The sequence below is a fragment of the Protopterus annectens genome, chromosome 3.part1, assembly GCF_019279795.1.
Source record: "Protopterus annectens isolate FY-2018-M chromosome 3.part1, PAN1.0, whole genome shotgun sequence".
Taxonomy (NCBI): domain Eukaryota; kingdom Metazoa; phylum Chordata; order Ceratodontiformes; family Protopteridae; genus Protopterus; species Protopterus annectens.
Genome location: NC_056732.1, coordinates 1,038,753,075 through 1,038,773,531, shown reverse-complemented (window position 1 = coordinate 1,038,773,531; position 20,457 = coordinate 1,038,753,075). Strand labels below are relative to the sequence as shown.

Here is a 20,457-nt window from a genome sequence, read left to right as displayed (position 1 = left end):
TGGCTGCATGCTGCTCTGTTGATGAAGGGAACCACATTTTAATCATTAGTTTCTTGGAGTGATTTAGCTGAAGTCATACCTCTCAACCTACAGACATTGAAATTAGAAACAAAGGCCCCTGAAAAATAGGAACATCCAGCTAAAAATATGGGCATTTAATTGTAATAAAATTTGAATACCAAATAGCACATAACTCTCCCCACCCTCTTCCACTAAGAATCTGGGATATTACTCAGAAACAGTGACAAAATGATGGAAAAATATAAGCATATTAAAGAGGCAGTGTAAAATTGGCAGACTTTAATGAACTGTATTGCAAAATTCTGCCACACAAAGTTATTTAATTTCACTTCAGAAAAAGAAAGACATAAAATGTGTGTCTCCGTTCTTTAAATTATTGTTGCCACTAGTATGTTGGTCACATAGTGTGGTTTTCTGTGTACTAGACAGCTTCAAAAATCATGTGTGATCAGGGGATTCAGAAAACTGTGCACTGAGGGGGTAAAATCAAGCCTGCAAATAGGGACACATCACCAAAAATAAGAATATCCTAAATCAGGCCTGAAAATAGGAGCATTCCTCCAAAATAGGGACATTCAAGAGGTCTTGCTGAAGTTATTTCAGCTTTTTTTCATATACACATTTGATCTTGCTGTGTTAATCTTATTTTAAAAGGTTAGTAATATTTGTTACTCTTAAAAATGTAAAACAGTCATAAAAGTGTGGGTACCTAATGGCAGTTCAACTGGTTTCAGTTATCAGTTCTCACCACGTCACAGGAATAAAAGTCCTCTTCAGGAACACAGGTCATAAACTCTTTCAAGTATCCAAGTAAAACGAGACACCGAAGTAAAAGGATAATAATTTATTGTAGTTAGCGCTTTCGCCACGTAGGCTTCATCAGACTTTATACAAAATAAGAAATCGACTTATTTAAAAACTAATGAAACGAAAACCATTGGTCATAAATTATCCAATGAAACAGCAAGGTCATTAACTCATATCTAATACATGAAAAGCCTATGCTGAAAAATGCTGCAAACAGTTGCCTCAAAGCAATACTAAAAAATATTAAATATATTACCTAAAATACAATGTCATATAAACTACTGACATATATACTAACATTCAATATCTAAGCTAAAATCTGCACTAAACAAGTACATATAATTAAAATATTATATATGGTGATTAATACGAACAACTAACATATAAACACCTTTGGATGACAGCAACTCTAATGCAGCTGAGTTGCAAACATAAAATAAAAACAGTCTGAACAACAAGTGCTTCAAGTACTTCAGCGTGCAGAAAACACATAAGGTTCACATAATGCACTTAACTTATTTAAAGTGTTGGATTATCTAAAATAAAACAAGCATCACACTCTAGTTCATGATGTATCCAGGAAAGCAAAAAAGACAACATTAGGTAAACACAATAAAAACTCTAACTGAATACAAACGAAAACAGAACCATATGACAAAAAAGTCACTAACCTGAAAGCATAACAGCTTGAAAATCCATTCAAAAGAACCAGCATATATATTTATATATATTTTGATTGCTAACTAAGCACCTTAATGTTACAGCAGCTCATAAATCCATTATAGAGAGCAGTTTGTGTTGGCTCTCACTCTAGCTTGCTAGGCATTCATCATAGGGTGGTTTACATAATGTTAAAGTAACATAACACACACAATACTTTGACATATATAGAAGTGAAAGCATTGTGTTACAAGCTGTAACATACACTTAAGGTGTACATCAGCAGAAAGGCAGGTTAAAAAATAAATAAACCAAAAGTACACCATTTGACAAAAACTCACTATAGCAGCACACTCAATTGTGGCAGATATTAAGACTTCACTCGCTGTTGAATGCACGACTCTGCACTAGTCCTTAAACAGCAGTAACACATAATACATAAACTCAAGATAAATATATTAGATGGATATGCAATCTGCTCTATCTACCTAGGTCTCATAGTGGAACCCAAACGCTCCAAACAAGAAGAGGGGTATATAGGAAACATAACAGATAGTAACCAAATAACTATCAAGCAAAGCCCAAGAATATAGGACTATGTGAGAAATCACAACTAACTATCAATCCTTATCAAAGTCCCTACTGAGCAACTAACAGAAAAATACACACGAAAAAAGGGGGTTGTGGGAGACAAAGTGCAGGCTTATAAGTATCCAGTACTAAACGACCGGAAGACATACTAAACTGCAGATCCAGAAAATATCATAATTTGGGTCTACACACCCTTCTTTTCCTTAACATCGGTTTAATTTGAACTTTATCATTGAGTCCTGGTGCCTTGTCGGCTCTACATCTAATAATCCACCTTAACTCCTTTTCTAAAGTCAAATTTACCATATCACCACCTCTAATGTTCCCAAACACAGTTTGGAGAGCACAGAAAGTGAACTTATCGTCACATCAAGCGACTGTACATGTTTTGCTAAGGCATTATGAGCGAACTAACACGAATTTGATAAATATGCTCCTTATGCTCCCTCAGAGTTCTATTGGTCTTCCCAATATAAAGCGAGGGCACTTGGTGCATCTAGCCAAATATATCAAATTACTACTACCACAATCGGTCCCAGTACTTAGTTTAAACGTGTAGCCTGTAGTGGGATGTACAAAACTCATCCTAGTATCTATATAAACACATTGTTTACACCTACCACAAATTTTAGTATTATACTCATGTTGTATATGACTATTCTGATGTAAAACATTCTTAGGGCCACAGAGAATCCTTCTCAGGTTAGGTTTATTTTTAAAAGTAAACTTAGGTTGGGTCCCTACTAAGGGGCCTGCCTTGTCATCCAATAACAAAACATCCCAATGCCTCTCCATTATCTCCCTAAGAAACACAACATCTTTGGTGAAGAACATACAGGCTCGTATCTCATTATTGGTCACTTCCAATGTATCATGGCTAGTTGTACTTGGTTCCAAAAAGTAAAGTCTAGCTCTATCAGATCTGATGTTATCTACCACTCTCAAAACTTCTTCAAATTTAAAAGGAGCATAGCCTCGAGGTGAAGCTACGCCAAATAGCTAACTTCATTAACATAGCCTTCTTCTGAGGCATTAAGCCTAGAGGCTCTCATCAGCTGACCTTTCATCACATTGTCAAATACATATTTAGGGTGCATACTCCTCTGTGTAAAAAGTATTCTTATGGCATGACTTACGATGTATAGAAGTATTCAAGAGGCCACTATCCAATCTATGTATATTAACATCTAAAAAAGAAATTTGCTCACGTGAATAATTCAAAGTGAACTTCAAAAATTGTGGATGTGTTAATATAATCATAAAAGCCAGAAGGCTCCTCTCGTCACCAAGCCAGACAATAAAAAGGTCATCCACAAATCTTTTATAAAGGCCTATGTCTGTCATGAAGCGCTGGTTCTGCAATATAAATTCCTCTTCCCATTTTGCCATAACAAGATTGGCGTAGCTATTGGCACAAGAAGTTCCCATAGCTACGCCATCCTTCTGCAAAAAAAGATCTTCACCAAAAAGAAAGAAATTGGAATAAAGAATAGTTTCAAGGAATAGTGCTAGCAGATCTATTTTTACCATACTATATTGTGACTTACGGCTTAAATAATATTCTCTATTACCTGGTGACACTGGATGTTGTCAGTTTATTTACAGTTATTCCCAATGATCTAGGTGTTTCCAGTGTCTCTGATTATTTAAGCCGTAAGTCACAATATAGTATGGTAAAAATAGATCTGCTAGCACTATTCCTTGAAACTATTCTTTATTCCAATTTCTTTCTTTTTGGTGAAGATCTTTTTTTGCAGAAGGATGGCGTAGCTATGGGCACTTCTTGTGCCAATAGCTACGCCAATCTTGTTATGGCAAAATGGGAAGAGGAATTTATATTGCAGAACCAGCGCTTCATGACAGACATAGGCCTTTATAAAAGATTTGTGGATGACCTTTTATTGTCTGGCTTGGTGATGAGAGGAGCCTTCTGGCTTTTATGATTATATTAACACATCCACCGAATTTTGAAGTTCACTTTGAATTATTCACGTGAGCAAATTTCTTTTAGATGTTAATATACATAGATTGATAGCGCCTCTTGAATACTTCTATACATCGTAAGTCATGCCATAAGAATACTTTTTACATAGAGGAGTATGCACCCTAAATATGTATTTGACAATGTGAAGAAAGGTCAGCTGATGAGAGCCTCTAGGCTTAATGCCTCAGAAGAAGGCTATGTTAATGAAGTTAGCTATTTGCGGCGTAGCTTCACCTTGAGAGGCTATGCTCCTTTTAAATTTGAAGAAGTTTTGAGAGAGGTAGATAACATCAGATCTGATAGAGCTAGAGCTAGACCTTACTTTTGAACCAAGTACAACTAGCCATGATACATTGGAAGTGACCAATAATGAGATACGAGCCTGTATGTTCTTCACGAAAGATGTTATGTTTCTTAGGGAGATAATGGAGAGGCATTGGGATGTTTTGTTATTGGATGACAAGGCAGGCCCCTTAGTAGGGACCCAACCTAAGTTTACTTTTAAAAATAAACCTAACCTGAGAAGGATTCTCTGTGGCCCTAAGAATATTTTACATCAAAATAGTCATCTACAACATGAGTATAATACTAAAATTTGTGGTAGGTGTAAACAATGTGTTTATATAGATACTGGGATGAGTTTTGTACATCCCACTACAGGCTACACGTTTAAACTAAGTACTGGGACTGATTGGTAGTAGTAATTTGATATATTTGGCTAGATGCACAAGTGCCCTCGCTTTATATTGGGAAGACCAATAGAACTCTGAGGAGCGCATAAGGGAGCATATTTATCAAATTGTTAGTTCGCTCATAATGCCTTAGCAAAACATGTACAGTCGCTTGATGCGACGATAAGTTCACTTTCTGTGCTCTCCAAACTGTGTTTGGGAACATTAGAGGTGGTGATATGGTAAATTTGACTTTAGAAAAGGAGTTAAGGTGGATTATTAGATGTAGAGCCGACAAGGCACCAGGACTCAATGATAAAGTTCAAATTAAACCGATGTTAAGGAAAAGAAGGGTGTGTAGACCGAAATTATGATCTTTTCTGGATCTGCAGTTTAGTATGTCTTCCGTCTTAGTCCTGGTTATTTATAAGCCTGCACTTTGTCTCCCCCCCACAACCCCCCCCCCTTTTTTTTCGTGTGTATTTTCCTGTTAGTTGCTCAGTAGGGACTTTGATAAGGATTGATAGTTAGTTGTGATTTCTCACATAGTCCTATATTCTTGGGCTTTGCTTGATAGTTATTTGGTTACTATCTGTTATGTTTCCTATATACCCCTCTTCTTGTTTGGAGCGTTGGGTTCCACTATGAGACCTAGGTAGATAGAGCAGATTGCATATCCATCTAATATATTTATATTGAGTTTATGTATTATTTGTTACTGCTGTTTAAGGACTAGCTTAGAGTCGCATTCAACAGCAGTGAAGTCTTAATATCTGCCACGATTGAGTGTGCTGCTATAGTGAGTTTTTGTCAAATGGTGTACTTTTGGTTTATTTATTTTTTAACCTGCCTTACTGCTGATGTACACCTTAAGTGTATGTTACAGCTTGTAACACAATGCTTTCACTTCTATATATGTCAAAGTATTGTGTGTGTTATGTTACTTTAACATTATGTAAACCACCCTATGATGAATGCCTAGCAAGCTAGAGTGAGAGCCAACACAAACTGCTCTCTATAATGGATTTATGAGCTGCTGTAACATTAAGGTGCTTAGTTAGCAATCAAATATATATAAATATATATGCTGGTTCTTTTGAATGGATTTTCAAGCTGTTATGCTTTCAGGTTAGTGACTTTTTTTGTCATATGGTTCTGTTTTCGTTTGTATTCAGTTAGAGTTTTTATTGTGTTTACCTAATGTTGTCTTTTTTGCTTTCCTGGATACATCATGAACTAGAGTGTGATATTTGTTTTATTTTAGATAATCCAACACTTTAAATAAGTTAAGTGCATTATGTGAACCTTATGTGTTTTCTGCACGCTGAAGTATTTGAAGCACTTGTTGTTCAGACTGTTTTTATTTTATGTTTGCAACTCAGCTGCATTAGAGTTGCTGTCATCCAAAGGTGTTTATATGTTAGTTGTTCGTATTAATCACCATATATAATATTTTAATTATATGTACTTGTTTAGTGCAGATTTTAGCTTAGATATTGAATGTTAGTATATATGTCAGTAGTTTATATGACATTGTATTTTAGGTAATATATTTAATATTTTTTAGTATTGCTTTGAGGCAACTGTTTGCAGCATTTTTCAGCATAGGCTTTTCATGTGTTAGATATGAGTTAATGACCTTGCTGTTTCATTGGATAATTTATGACCAATGGTTTTCGTTTCATTAGTTTTTAAATAAGTCGATTTCTTATTTTGTATAAAGCCTGATGAAGCCTACGTACAAAAGCTAACTACAATAAATTATTATCTTTTACTGTGTCTCGTTTTACTTGGATACTTGAAAGAGTTTATGACCTGTGTTCCTGAAGAGGACTTTATGACCTGTGTTCCTGAAGAGGACTTTTATTCCTGTGACGTGGTGAGAACTGATAACTGAAACCAGTTGAACTGCCATTAGGTGCCCACACTTTTATGACTGTTTTGGTTTATGAACTTTTTTCCTGTGTGGGCACCGTGCTCTGTTTGCTGTGTGTGGCCTTTTTTTGCTTTGTTATTTATACTCTTAAAAATGTATTAATTTTACTGTCCTTTCACCTTTTTGACATATTTTGTTTGATCTTTCAATCTCCCTGTATAATCTGCATCTATTACCACTTGCCTTCTTGGTTGTCTCAGTTGATTGTCACAGTCCTTTACCTTGGTACAACATTATTTCAGTGCTAGAAAAAAGTGCTCAAAAAAAGCTCAAAATTGCTAAAAATGCCAGCACAGGCAGACTCGGATGTGGAGTTACTAACTGAATGACAGAAGATTAATATTTGCTGTAGCATTGATTATCCTAAGCTCCTTATTAATTCTTCCAATAAAGAAGTAGAACAGTTGATGCATGTACTTGAGCACCAGTACGCAGAGCTGCGTAATGTGTTTCAAATAGAGGTGGTTGACAGATACATGCTTGAGCTTACTGACACTATTTCTGTGTATGAATGTAAACTGCTAAAATTAAACAACAAATTAACAAGGGATCGCCTTGATTTTAAACAGGGCCATGTCTTTGCGTGGCACACTACAGTGAATCTAAGGAAGGTGTGTCTGAGAGTGTAGAGTCTATTGATACTATGGTAAATACTCAAACAGCTGTGACTAATGAAACTATTCCTTCACTTAACACAGTGGTGGACTCTGCCAGTGATTCTCAGTTGACATCATTTGTATCCAGGCAGAATAATGAAGCACGTAAGGATCTTGGGGCCAGGAAGAAAACTTTTACTGTTACAACACAAGTGCATAGGACAAGAAGGTACTATTGTCAACAATGCACTTACACAGAGCAACTTGTTTGTTTCTGAAGCCCCACACCCTTTAGGCTCACTGAGACTTTTGTTCCCTCTACCTATAAAGGATTGGAGCCATCAAAACAAGCAAACACGCTTGCAAAGTTGGGGCAGACAGAAGAGGAAGTCCGAGGAGGATCTTATAGGGACACCAAACATCAAGAAGGCGTTTATGAAGAAAAAAAATCACCTAGTTTGGAATTTATCCATTTACAGTCTTACTGAATGTGAGCACAATGTGTTACAGAAAGGGATTTCTTTTATACCTGAAAGGTATTTTGCCTATAGTGATGTTATATTAGATGTGAAGCTTTTTGCTAGAAATCTTACTTTAAAGCTGCTATATAATGATGGTAATGATTGTTATGCTGAATCTAATTGCTTCAGAAAACCTGGTACATTTGTGCCTGCTGTGAATTCCCTTATTAATGCATTTGAAAAAATGTGTATTCAGGATATTTATAAGTTAAAGGAATCGACAAGCAGAATGCACAGGAATTATAATTTAACTAAAGATGAACATTTAGCCCTGAAGCAACTTCAGAATAATCGTGATATAATTAGGCCTGCAGATAAGGGTGGGTCGATAGTAGTTTTAGACTTGGTCTGGTACAATGAGGCCATGAACAATTTACTCAATAATGATAAATTTTACTTGGTTATTAGTAAAAGTAAGGTTAAACAGTTGGAAACTAACATTATAAATGCACATTGAATAAGTTATATCAACAGAAATTATTACAAAAGGAGCTACTTGATTATATTTTGGTAAAAGACCCTTTACATCCCATCATACAAGGGTTACCTAAGCTGCATAAGAATAGAACAAATCCACCGTGCATCCTATAGTTGCAGGATGCAACTGGTGTACCGAACCCATGTCCATTTATTTAGAAAAGTCCTTGAAACCACTGCTTAGTGTTATACCACGTTTTGAGGGATACGCAGCATTTTTTTGAGTGATTTATACACTCACTTGGAACAATCTAGTGTTGCTACCAGGGATTTGTCATTGGTCACTTTAGATGTGACTTCTTTATTTACAGTCATAACGAATGACTTGGGTTTGGGTATGATGCAGGATTTTTTGAGGTTGCACTCACAGCTTGACAAGTCATAGAGTATGCTTGTCAAGGTTCTCGTACAGTGTGTATTAGAGAACAATGTCTTCTTGTTTAATGATACAATATTTTGGCAGCGGAATGGCGTAGCTATAGGCACATCTTGTGTTAATAGCTATGCCAATTCGGTTATGGCCATATGGGAGGACAAATATATTTTCAATGGACCTTATAAACAACAAGTAGTATTTTACAGAAGGTTCATGGATGATTTGTTCCTTCTGTAGAGTGGAACAGAAGACAAACTTAGGGAATTTGATAAATATATTAACAATACTACAACATTTTTAGATTTACTTCTAAAGTGTCCTCTAGTAAAATAGATTTCTTGGCTGTTACTGTAGAGATGAATGATGATGGGGATTTCTTGGATGTTACTGTAGAGATGGATGATGATGGGGATTTGTTCACTAGATTATATAGGAAGCCCTGTCATGTTAATCATTTATTAGCCAGAGACAGTATGCACCCCCACACACACATTTTTCAGAATGTTGTCAGGAACCAAATATTTAGAACATTTAGGCTTAATGTCCGTGACAGTGATTTTGACAATCAACTTAATACTGTACACACGGAATTGGTTGGTAGAGGTTACGATACACACAGTATTTTAAGAAACATAGATGAGGTGCAGTCTCACATAGATGAGGTGCAGTCTCTTAGATATAGCACAGCTAAACCTTATTTTTCTAGCAAGACACACCAGGTAGTGAAGGACAAAAGAAAAGACTATAAACTTAGGGTTCCTTTATATTATTCCTCTGATGTTTCTTCCTATGTGGAAGTCATTAAGAGACACTGGGAATTTTAACAACAGACCGTGACATCAGTAAGTTGATAGATACCACCCCAGATTTCTTTTTAGAAATATGAAATCATTGAAAGGCAGCTTTGTTACCCCACCATGGATCCTGTGCAGCATAGAAATAAAGTTACGTTGCCCTGCGGTAGGTGTTCAATGTGCTCATACATTGATAGCAGTGCAAAATTTACACATCCAGACCAAAAAAGGGATTATAGGTTCATAGGTTCGTACTAGGCTATCTGCCCTAAGGCATTTATAAGCCTAGCCAGAGTGTATGTGGCTTACACCACCCCTTAGGATGAGAATACTATGCCCTTTTAGGGTTTAGTTTACTATGCCTCTGTCTAGTAGTGACACAGAGATGACCCCCGGGGTAAACCTACGATCTCCCATCCACTCATCGAGATTTCTCTTGAATAGAGTCAGTGAGGGGCTCTGCCTAACATGGACTGGGATTCTGTTCCAGAGTGTAGGGAGCCTCTGGGTTATGAATCTGTCCCTCCAGCACGTCCTATTTATTTCTGTGTTGAGGTTTAAGTCACTTGTTCTCGTGGCTCTGATGGATTTGGATTTTCTGAGGTGGAGCATGTCCATTAATTCAGGATTGGACATGGCCTTGTACGTCAGGCACAGATCACCTCTGAGTAGGCGGTATGCGACTGAATAGAGCTGGAGTTCAGTCGGGCAGCATATGACATATGTTTAAGACCCTTTATCCTCTTGGTGAGGAACTTTTGGGGTCTTTCCAACTGCTGCAGGTGTCGGGTGAGATACATCCCAAATGGGGCATTGTACTCAATCATTGGCCTGATAAGAGAAGAATACAGGGGCACAATGACCTCTCTTGATCTAGATGTGAAACCCTTCATGATAAGGTGGGCAATATAGAAGGTCTTCCTAACCACTTTGGCAATGTGAGTGTCAAATGAGAGGTTACTGTCAACCTGGGTCCCTAGGTCCCTGATTACCTCTTCCGTACTTAATGGATTACCGCCTATGTGGTAATTTGTCGGTACCTTGTTTTTCCCAAAGGGTATGACTATACATTTTTTGGCGTTCAGCTTGAGGCCATGGCTCTGGCACCAATTATCCGTTTCTATGAGGCCTCTCTGAAGGATGTTTGTGTCCACTGGAGTATCAATTATGGTGCCCAGTTTGCAGTCATCTGCGAACTTTGTCAGCCACAATCCTCCTATGTTTGCCTGTACTTCGGAAAAATAAATGCCGAACAAGAGGGGTCCCAGGACTGAGCCCTGTGGGACACTGCTTGTGACTGGCTTAGACTCTGACATAGCTCCAGCAACTCTGACCCTGTGGGTTCTATCCTTGAGCCAGTTTGCAACCCATCTTGTGACATATGGGTTTACATTTAAGCTGGTGAGTTTGTCTATGATGCCCGAGTGGGGTATTGTGTCAAAGGCTTTTGCAAGGTCAAGGTAGGCTGTGTGAACTGCCTTACCCTCATCAATGGCCTTAGTGACTGTTTCAAAAAAGTCGACCAAGTTCAAAAAGCAGGATCTGCCCTTGACAAAGCCAAATTGAGTAGGATCCAATGTCTGTAGGTCCCCAATGTCTTTGTTTATGAGTTCCATAATGATCCTCTCCATAGCTTTGCAGATCAGGCTCGTCAAGCTTATGGGGCGGTAATTTCCAGGGTCCGTAGAGGCACCGCCTTTGTGAAGTGGGACCATTGTTGCCGTATGCCACTCTTTGGGTACGTATCCTGTAGTAAGGCTAAGATTAAACAGCAGCCTTATGTGTGGGTTTAGTTCCTCTTGGAGTTCATGTAGCACACAGCCTGGGACACCATCCGGTCCCATTGATGCTGTGTTTTTAGCTTTAGAGAGGGCGGCTCTCACCTGGGCATCTGAGATGTTAGGGAGGCTACACTCTGCTGGGATAGTTATTTCTCCTTTTGGGGGGGAGGGGGAAGAGAAATTTGCACTGAACCTGTCTGCCAGAATGTTGGCAATGTCAGTGGGTTCAGTGTATTTTGTGTCATTTTGGACTAACTCTGAGCATATCTGGGAGTTTCCACCCAGGTTTCTAACATAGCTAAAGAAGGCCTTGTGATTGTCTTTTGTGTCTTTTGCGATTTTTCTCTCAAAGTTGGCCTTGGATGATTTTATGAGTGATCGTAGTTTTTGCTAGTACTGATCAGAGACGCCTTCCCTTTTAGGGATTTTGCTCTGTCATGTAGTAGCTTCCTCATCCTGTTGTAAAGTTTGTTTATGGCTGGGGTCCACCAGACCGGGCGCCTGCCTTTGGGGAATGGGTCTTGGTTTTATTTGGGATTGCATGATCCATGCATTCTTGAAGGTGCCCATAGAAGGCATTTGCAAAGGATTCAGCAGTGTGGGTTGTGGTTTCCACTGGCCCAGGGGCCTTGAAGGATACCACTTCAGTCTTAAGAAGTGTGAAGTTTGCTTTTGAGAAGTTCTTCACTGTTGACTTTTGTGCAGGGGTGGGGGCGGGATGTGGATTTCCAGTGAGATTAATTTATGGTCTGATCTTACCAAAGAGGGATATACTTCCGGTGTGGGGCATTTTGTCCCCATGTTTGTGATGATCAGGTCTAGTATATTGTCTCCTCTTGTGGGAATGGTGACTAGTTGTTCCATTGCATTTGAGTTTATGAATTCTAGGAACCTTTGGGCTAGGGTGTTGGGGCTTGAGTAATGTTCCCAGTCTATGTTTGGGTAGTTGAAGTCTCCCAAAATGATGGTATTTGGAGAGACATTCATACTCTACAGTGTCTTCAGGAAGGCTGTGTGGGGTTCCTGAGTTTGAGAGGGTGGTCTGTAGCATGCTACAAACTGTAAGGCAGTTTTGCCTATGGTTAGTTGCACCTGGATAGTCTCCGATGTTTCGTGCATTGCCACTAACCTGGAGGTGTGGGTATCTTTGATGAAAATGGATACTCCCCCTCCTTTTGTGGTTCGGTCCAAGTTTTGAGGCTGGAAAGCATGATATGAGGTAAAACCTGATAGTGCTGGGGTGCTCTCAGGAGCCTTGAACCAGGTTTCAGTCACTGCACAGACATCGATGTTCTCCATACTGAGGAGGGCTTCGAGGGCATGCATCTTGAGGTTTAGACTTCTGGCATTGAGCAGCATTACCCTTCATTTTTTTCCACTTGTGTTTTCTAGGGAGGTAGGTTTGTCATTTGAGCCTTGCCTAAAAAAGGCACTATGGGGGTGGCAAGAGCCTTGGCCAATATCCGTAAGCCCAGGGGTGACCGGTGCAAGCCATCCCTTGCGAAGCAGAGTGGCTTGTCAAGCATGTCATCCCAAGCAGACAGACATTGGATCCCCTTAGAATGACACCAGTAATTAAGCCAATTGTTAAAACTGATCATTTTGTCTTTGTACTGTGGCATCATTCTTGGTGAGGGTAAGATGCTGGTCAGGGTCATACCGGCCTGGGCTACATAATCAGAGAGCTCCTCTATGTCTCTTTTCATGTAGTCCAGGGAGGTACGTCTCAGGTCGTTCACACCGGCATGTACAATGACTGAGTCATATTTGTACTTGCTGTGGAGTGACCTGAGTGCTTGTGTTATGTGGCGGATTCTAGCTCCCGACAGGCAACTTACTGTGACCTTTTCCTTGTTCAGTCTGGTGAGCGGGACGTCAGTGTGTCTGACTATGGAGTCACCTATTACAAGTGTGTCTGGCATGTTGTTTGGCCTTAAGGGCTGTGACTGTTTAGCACACTGACTTTGTGAACTATGTGTTGCATGTGCTATGTCTTGAGGTGGTGGTTGCTTGGGTGTCTGCTTTGGAGGCCTCTGTTGTTATGAGTTTCATATATTTGCTACTTGCAGTACAGAACATGTTTATTTAGCCCACTGTGAGGAATGTTCCAAATTTTATATAGGAAAGATTAACATGGCTGTAGGGGAGAGAATAAAGGAGCCATGTTTATTATATACAAAAGGGAAGCACAACTAGTGCTTTGTCAAAACATGTACTGGCTACTGATTCTAGGCACCCATTCAAATTTCTTGTTATTAGTAGAGTCTTTGAGAACATAATGGGTGGAGATATAAGAAGTCAAACAGAACAGATGGAAGCTAAATGGATTATCAGGCTGAGGGGAGATTTGGGCATGAGTTGAATGAGTTTGTACCCATTAAACCCAAACTGAAGTCAAGACCATTTGCCAGATGAGAGTATTTGTCTTTGCATCTGAAATACAATATATGTTTGTTTTCTTGTTAGCTAAATCAGTATTTCTATTTGCTTATATGAAGTTTTGTACAATTTTTATTATAGTTTGTATGATGCATTTATATATACCTGTTTTATGAGCTGTTTAAATTGTATTTATTTTAGCTGTGTTTCTTTAAATGCTGTGGTCATGTGACTCAACACTGTTTCACTTTTCTGTTTAAAAGCTAGTTTGGTATAGTGTGTTTGTTATCTGATGAAGCAGCAGTAATTGCAAAAGCGCTTATGACTTACATTAATTTAAGTTTTTAACCTGGAGAGTCGTGCCTTCCTTGGGTCCATCAGTGTTCTTGGATTATTTTGGTACTGCTAAATACACAGCATTACATCATGCATATATCTCGTTAATAGAGCACTTTCTTTTAAAATATAGCACATGGACATATACTGATATATGTAAGATATACTATATTGCTTTACCTGTCCCATTACTACATAAATAAACAAGTGTATCATTTATTTATTTCTTTAACATTTGTTTATGGAAAAGTCCAACTGGGACAGAGCCCATTTTCAGCAGAGGCTCGGAGAGAAACACTCCAGATGCATGTCTTTGGAATGTGGGAGAAAACTGGAACACCTGGAGGAAACCCATACGAATGCAGTGACGACATGCAGACTCTGCACAGAAAGCACCCCAGCTGAGAATCGAATTGGAGCACCTCTTGCTGTGAGGCGACAATGTTAACTGCTGCACCACTGCGCCACCCAACAAAGGTAAAATAAATGATTTTTACTTCCTCCATATCTTCACTATTTCCTATTTATTCTGCTATGTACATCCTCACGCTTAATATAAGTTTAGCCATATCCTAAATATTTTAACTGTTCTCTTGCCTGACCTGCGTACTTATCATATTGTCATGCCTACTTATGGTTGATGCTTCTTTCCAACATCCTGAAAGCTGTATGTCAGTATCCAGGCAGTCATGCCTGACCTACTACCATCAGACAATATGAGGTTGCAAATGCGTCCCTGACTCAGTGTCACTTCCCTTTCTGAAACTATTATGTCTTCCAGAGTCCCTTGCATCGACTTTCTGGTAAGTATGTGCTGTCTTTTTCTGTCCCCATTAATTGCTATGAATAAATTCCAGCAAGGGAACGTGCACAGAGTCGTATTAATGCATTAGTCTGTCTTTCACTGTTGCATCATTTCATCATTTTCTACTGGCTAGTCATGCCAGTGCTGTCTTCAAGTATTTCATCTTGAGTTCACATCAGGAAAATGAATTGAATAGCCAGGTCTGTATAATAAAAACAGAAAAAAAAGAAAACATTTTTGTTTTCCTCCATATATGTTTTGAAAGACTATCAGAAACATACCATATTCAATTTCTGTGTCATCTTTCTTCTCTAATATTGGCAATTAGAGCAAATTTGACACAACTGACATCCACCTTTCTCCATTCACCTCTTCACCTGTATAAATTTCTTCCAACATCCTCTCAGAAACATTGTTAACAGTGTACTCTTACATTACCAGATCCTGTATGCCTTTATTCTTGCTATAGCCATCCTTGTAGTTATTATGGGTCATCTCCATTTTGATTGTAAAGTTGCCTCCAAACTCTCTCATTTCTATCTTTATATATTTTTTTTAAATCATAAAGTACATCCATTTCTGTGCCATGTCTGTTCTCAGTAATATTGATGACTATCATACTGGCATCCCATTCAAGTCATATTGATTTGTATTATCACACACTGGTAATCTAAACTTGTATCTCAAGAATTAAATACCATTAAAAATAGATATTGCTTTGTCTTGTTAATAAATGCACAGCTAATCTTACAGCAATATTTTCACAGTATACAACATTACATAATCAGACTTCCATTTACAAACATTCATACTTGAATCTGGCTGGCTGACTATTGTTATTTAATCAGCCATTGTTGGCTAATCAGTATCTTCAGAAGATTCTTGAGTAGAAACAGCAACTTTATTGTACACAGATTAGACAGCATTTTTACATGTCTAGTATGCAGGCAGGTTATTTATTTTTATTTATTTCATTTGTTTACCGAGAAATGTCTGACTGGGCTTGAGACCCATTTTCAGTGGAGGCCCAGGGAGAAAAGCTCCATACATACAAATAGACAGTATTGAACAATCAAGTTGAACACGTATTAATTAAATTAACAATGTACAAAACAAAATCAGAAAAGTAATTAACTATCAATAATTAACAAATTTAACAAAATTGGCACAGTTTGAGATGAAATTAACAGCATGACTTCATAGTGAGAACAGTGTGATACAGTTTGTCAAGAAAAAGCAATGTAGTCTCCATAATAGTTATAAGACAAAACAGTATATGTGTTTACATTGCTAAATGAAACAGAGTGTTGAACCAAGTTAGCTTTCAGCAGTTAATAACTGTAACTGTGAGAAAAAGCTAGTTTAGGGTGATGTAAGGCAGCAGTAGGTGGCCTAGCCAGGAGTATGGCAGGATCAGAGCCAGTGTTTTGCTAGTTGTTCCTTAAGGAGGTGAAATCATGAATGCTGGGGTTTTTAGCTATAGGTTGGGGAAGGGTGTTCCATAGTTTGGCAATTTTATAGGAGTAGAGGGCAGTGCCTTGTGTGTTATGGGGTTGAGTAATCTTTAACATTCGTTTATTTAAAAATCTTAGTGATCTAAGATTGTTGTTGGGTTGGATTAGTTAGCGAGTGCCGGTCAGTCATTTGGTTTGTGAATTATTTTGTGGGCTGTGGACAGTTGGTTTATTGTTAGAAGGTTTGGGAGTTCTAACCATTTGAGTTGTGAGAGTACTGAGCAGTGGTGGGTTCTGTAAGGGTAGCCTGTAGCGAATTTGGCAATTTTGTTGTAGCATGATTCTAGATTACTTAGGTCTGATTTATGAATGTTTGTAAATACTTGGGAGCCATAGAGGAGGGTGGAAAGTAGTTGTGTGCGGGCAGAGGCTAGACTGGCATTTTCTGTAAGGTAAGGTTTTATCCCATATAGGGTGCTTAGTTTGGCGTTGACTTTTTTATTAGTGAGGGAGATGTGGGTATCGAACCTTAGGTTTTTATCAATTGTGACACCTAGAAGTTTAGTTTGGTTAGTGGGTTCTATTTTGGTTCAGTTTGTGGAAAGGATTGAAAGTGGGGTCAGATGTTTTGGGTTTGTTATAATTAAAAACAATTAACTTGTTTTTTTTAGGGTTTAGTATGAGTTGATGGTTAGTGAGTATATCCTGGAAAGATTTTTGCATTTTTGTTTGTAGATCTTGAGGAGTGGAAGCTGCACAGATTACTGTAGAGTCGTTAGCATACTGGACTATGGAGGCTAGTTGGGTTGCAGAGCTGAGGTTGTTAGTAAAAATTGTAAAGAGAAGGGGCCAAGTGTAGATCCTTGGGGGTACACCAACAATGATGGGTAGAAGGGGAGACAGGGTGTTTTCCCATTTGGTGGCTTGCTGACGGCTAGAGAGAGAGAGATAACTATGGAACCAGGACAGGGCTGATGTGTTGAGACCATGGGATGATATTACTTTGTAGGATTTAGTGGGAAATGGTGTCAAAGGCTTTTGACATGTCGTAAAATATGAAAGAAACCATTTGGCCTCCAATTATGAGAGACCTTGAATGGCGTTTGTGAAAGACAGTAGGGCAGTGCTGGTACTATGTTTTGGCCTAAAGCCATGTTGCATGGGGGAGAGGAGGTTGTGATTAAGGAGGTGGGTGAGAAGCTGGGAGTGCATGCATTTCTCTAAAATCTTGGCTACAGGGGGAGAGGATGGCTATGGGATGGTAGTTAGTTAGATCTTTAGAGGGGCCACCCTTGTGTAGGGGAATAATGTGAGATATTTTCCATAGACAGGGGACATAGTGTTCAGAGACTGGGTTGTGGTTTATTGTGGGGTTGAGTTTTGTTAACTGTATCTATGTGGTTTATTTATTTTGGTGTGCTTGTGTTGTGTGTATGTTCTCTGGGAAAAAATTCACTATTCTGAGCGTTCAATGTTTTCAGTATTCAAAATTCCAAGTTTGAACATATGGTGTTTGACATTTTGGAATTTTGAATATATGATATAGACCCATTAGACAGCAGGGTCTGAGTTTGGAAAGGAGTGATTTTTATGTAGTTAGTTTGGATTGGGGTGAAAGAGAAGGGGGTGGAGGAGTCAAAAGAGGGAAGGGGTACAGTGAGAGGTTGATTAGTCTGATTATCAAGAAGTGATGTGATTGAGTTAATAAATCGGGTATTAAATTGTGTAGCTATTGGATCAGTAACCTTGGTGGTGGTAGCTGGGGGGGGGGGGGGGAGAGAGTAGGAGTATAGCCTGGGTTGAGAAGATTGTTTATGTTTTGCCAAAATTGTTTGAGGTTGTATTGGTGGGTTTGTTGATATGAAAGGAAGTAGTTTTGCTTGCCTGTTTTATCTCTCTTAGCCTGGTTACAGAGCTGTTGATATGTTGTGCAGTTTTTTTTATTTTTGGTGGTGTGATAAGCAGACCATGTCCTGTCTCTTTGCTTCAGCTATGCTGTGGTATCTTTAGTTAGCCAAGGTATGTTCTTAGTTTTGCTCTTATTTTTCTAGTGAGTGCCAGATTGTTAAGTATTTTTAGAAAGGTATTGTTGAAGTAAAGGACTGCCTGATCAAGTGGGAGGTTTCTAAGAGGTGACCAGTTACTTTGCTGAAGTAGAAGGTTGAAAGTGGAAGGGGAGAAATTTTTCTTGTTACCGACAAAATTATATACTGCTTTGGTTTGTGTCTGAGCTTGTTTTCTGTACAGGAAGATAGGTGAGTGGTCACTGAGGGAGTCTGGAAGGCAGCCTGCTAAGTAACCTAGATTGGGTTTGTTAGTCAGTATCCAATGTAGAGTGGACTGCTTTTTGAGTGTTTATCTAACTGGGTAGGTCAGGATATGGTTTGGGGGAAAGTGGAGGGGTTGTTAGAATTGCAGAGTGCCAATCCAGGTTGAAGTCTCCTAGGATAATGGTTTCCTGGCTAAAATGTAGATGATGCCCCTTTGAGAACATTTTCAATTATAGGTAGTTTGTTGCTGGGGGAGATAGACAGTTATGATAATAATAGTTTTGTTAGGGTTTATTACTATGTGTGTTGTTAGAATTTCAGAGTTGGGTAGGTCAGGAGAGGCACAGTTCAATAATTCAAGTATGAGTGTGTCTTTATACATAATGGAGACACCACTGTCCCTTTTGTTTGGTCTGTCTAATCTAATTATGTGGTATCCGTTTGTAATAATTTCCTTGTCTTTAATGTGAGGCTTTAACCAGGTTTCTGTTATTGCTGCAATGTCTGGTAGGTAGGTGTCAAGGGTTGCATAGAATTCAGTAATTTTGTTTACGATACTATGGAGGTTAGAGTTTCTAAAAACTAGGTCAGTGTTGTCGGTTTTTGGAAGTGAGGGGTATTGGTAAGTTTTTACATATCTGAGAGTAGAAGGATAAGTACAGTGAGTGGGCAAATATTTGAAAGGTAGGAGAAGAAAGGTAGTTGTGTTGTAGAGGTGTGAGCTAATGGTAGCATATGTATGGGTGTAACTGTTGGTGGAGGATAGAGGGAGAGTCGGTGAGTGTAGGTGATAGATGGTGCATGAGTGGAAGGAGGTGGAGCTAAGCAAGAGATATAGAAGGTGGCGTAGAAGTATATTGGTTAGGAGGGAGATGAGTTGAGACATAGTGGATGGTTGAGAAGGTGTGGTGAGGGGGAGGAGGTTGAGACAGGTGGAGGATTGGCAGGAGTTAGAATGGGTGTGTTTAGTTAAGGTATAAACCTAATGAAAGAAGCTAGAATGTGTGCCAAGCGAAACTATCAGCCGCTCTGACTCAGTTTGAGGGTGATACCTGCACTGCTAAGGTAACGTCGTTAAGTGTATAAACCAAAGCAGGCTTTAATTTGAAAGGTGCAGAAAGTAATTGGAAACCGAAGTCTTCATTAAAGCTAAGTACCCCATTGGGGAAACTTTTCTTTCCTCAGACCGATGTCAAAAAAAGTTAACAATTGTATTTCTTGTGGGAAGCAAATACCGCATAAGGATTTCCATTCCCTTTGCATACCTTGCTTAGGCCCAGACCATGACGTCTCGGGCTGTCACTTTTGCGCTACTTTCAATTAATGCACTATCAAGCGTCGGGCGGAGTTCGCCCAACACTTTTTTGGTACAGCCCTTGATTATAAAATGTCGTCGGAGACTCCGACTACCGTTTTGACCAAAAAACGCAAGGACAAGGACCGACTCGCGAGGTCTGCGGTCCCCACTGACACCACGCCAAAACCGGCTACACGTGGTCCAGTTCTCAGCGAGACGCCTATGCAGACCCTGACTACCGACGACACTTCTTTGGCGGTGTCTTCTGTAACCGAGACCGCAGGTTCCTCGGCCCAGATCCAGACTACAACCACTGAAGCCACTGTGAGCGTTGAGCCTCCTAATGTGGACAGGTCCACTTCCACCCATGGTGTCTTTAGACCTTCATCTTCCTTTTCCATTAAGGCCTTTACTAAGTCCAAATCAGCCAGGCATCCCAAGAGGCCTGTTGCACAGGGCCCATCCCCAGGCCCCATGCCTAAAAAGCAGATGCTTAAAATGGCTGAAGATTTAATTACTCTTATCAGGGGTTCCCAACCCCCTCCAGACAAGAGGCCCAGAGTGGAGGAAGATTCTCCCTCTTCTGATCAGGGTTCCATTTTTTCAGAACATTCTGATGTAGAGGAACACTCCTACTCCCCATTTGAAGACTCGGATGCAGAGCAGTCCATTCCTTCTGTATCTCCTCCTGAGGATTTTTC

General features: G+C 39.2%; 1 protein-coding gene across 1 annotated transcript in view; it reads left to right on the top strand.

Annotated features, from left to right (window-relative positions):
• Nucleotides 1-20,457, top strand: part of CEP76 (centrosomal protein 76) — a 1,583,298-nt gene that overhangs the window by 1,511,234 nt on the left and 51,607 nt on the right. The window lies entirely within an intron of this gene.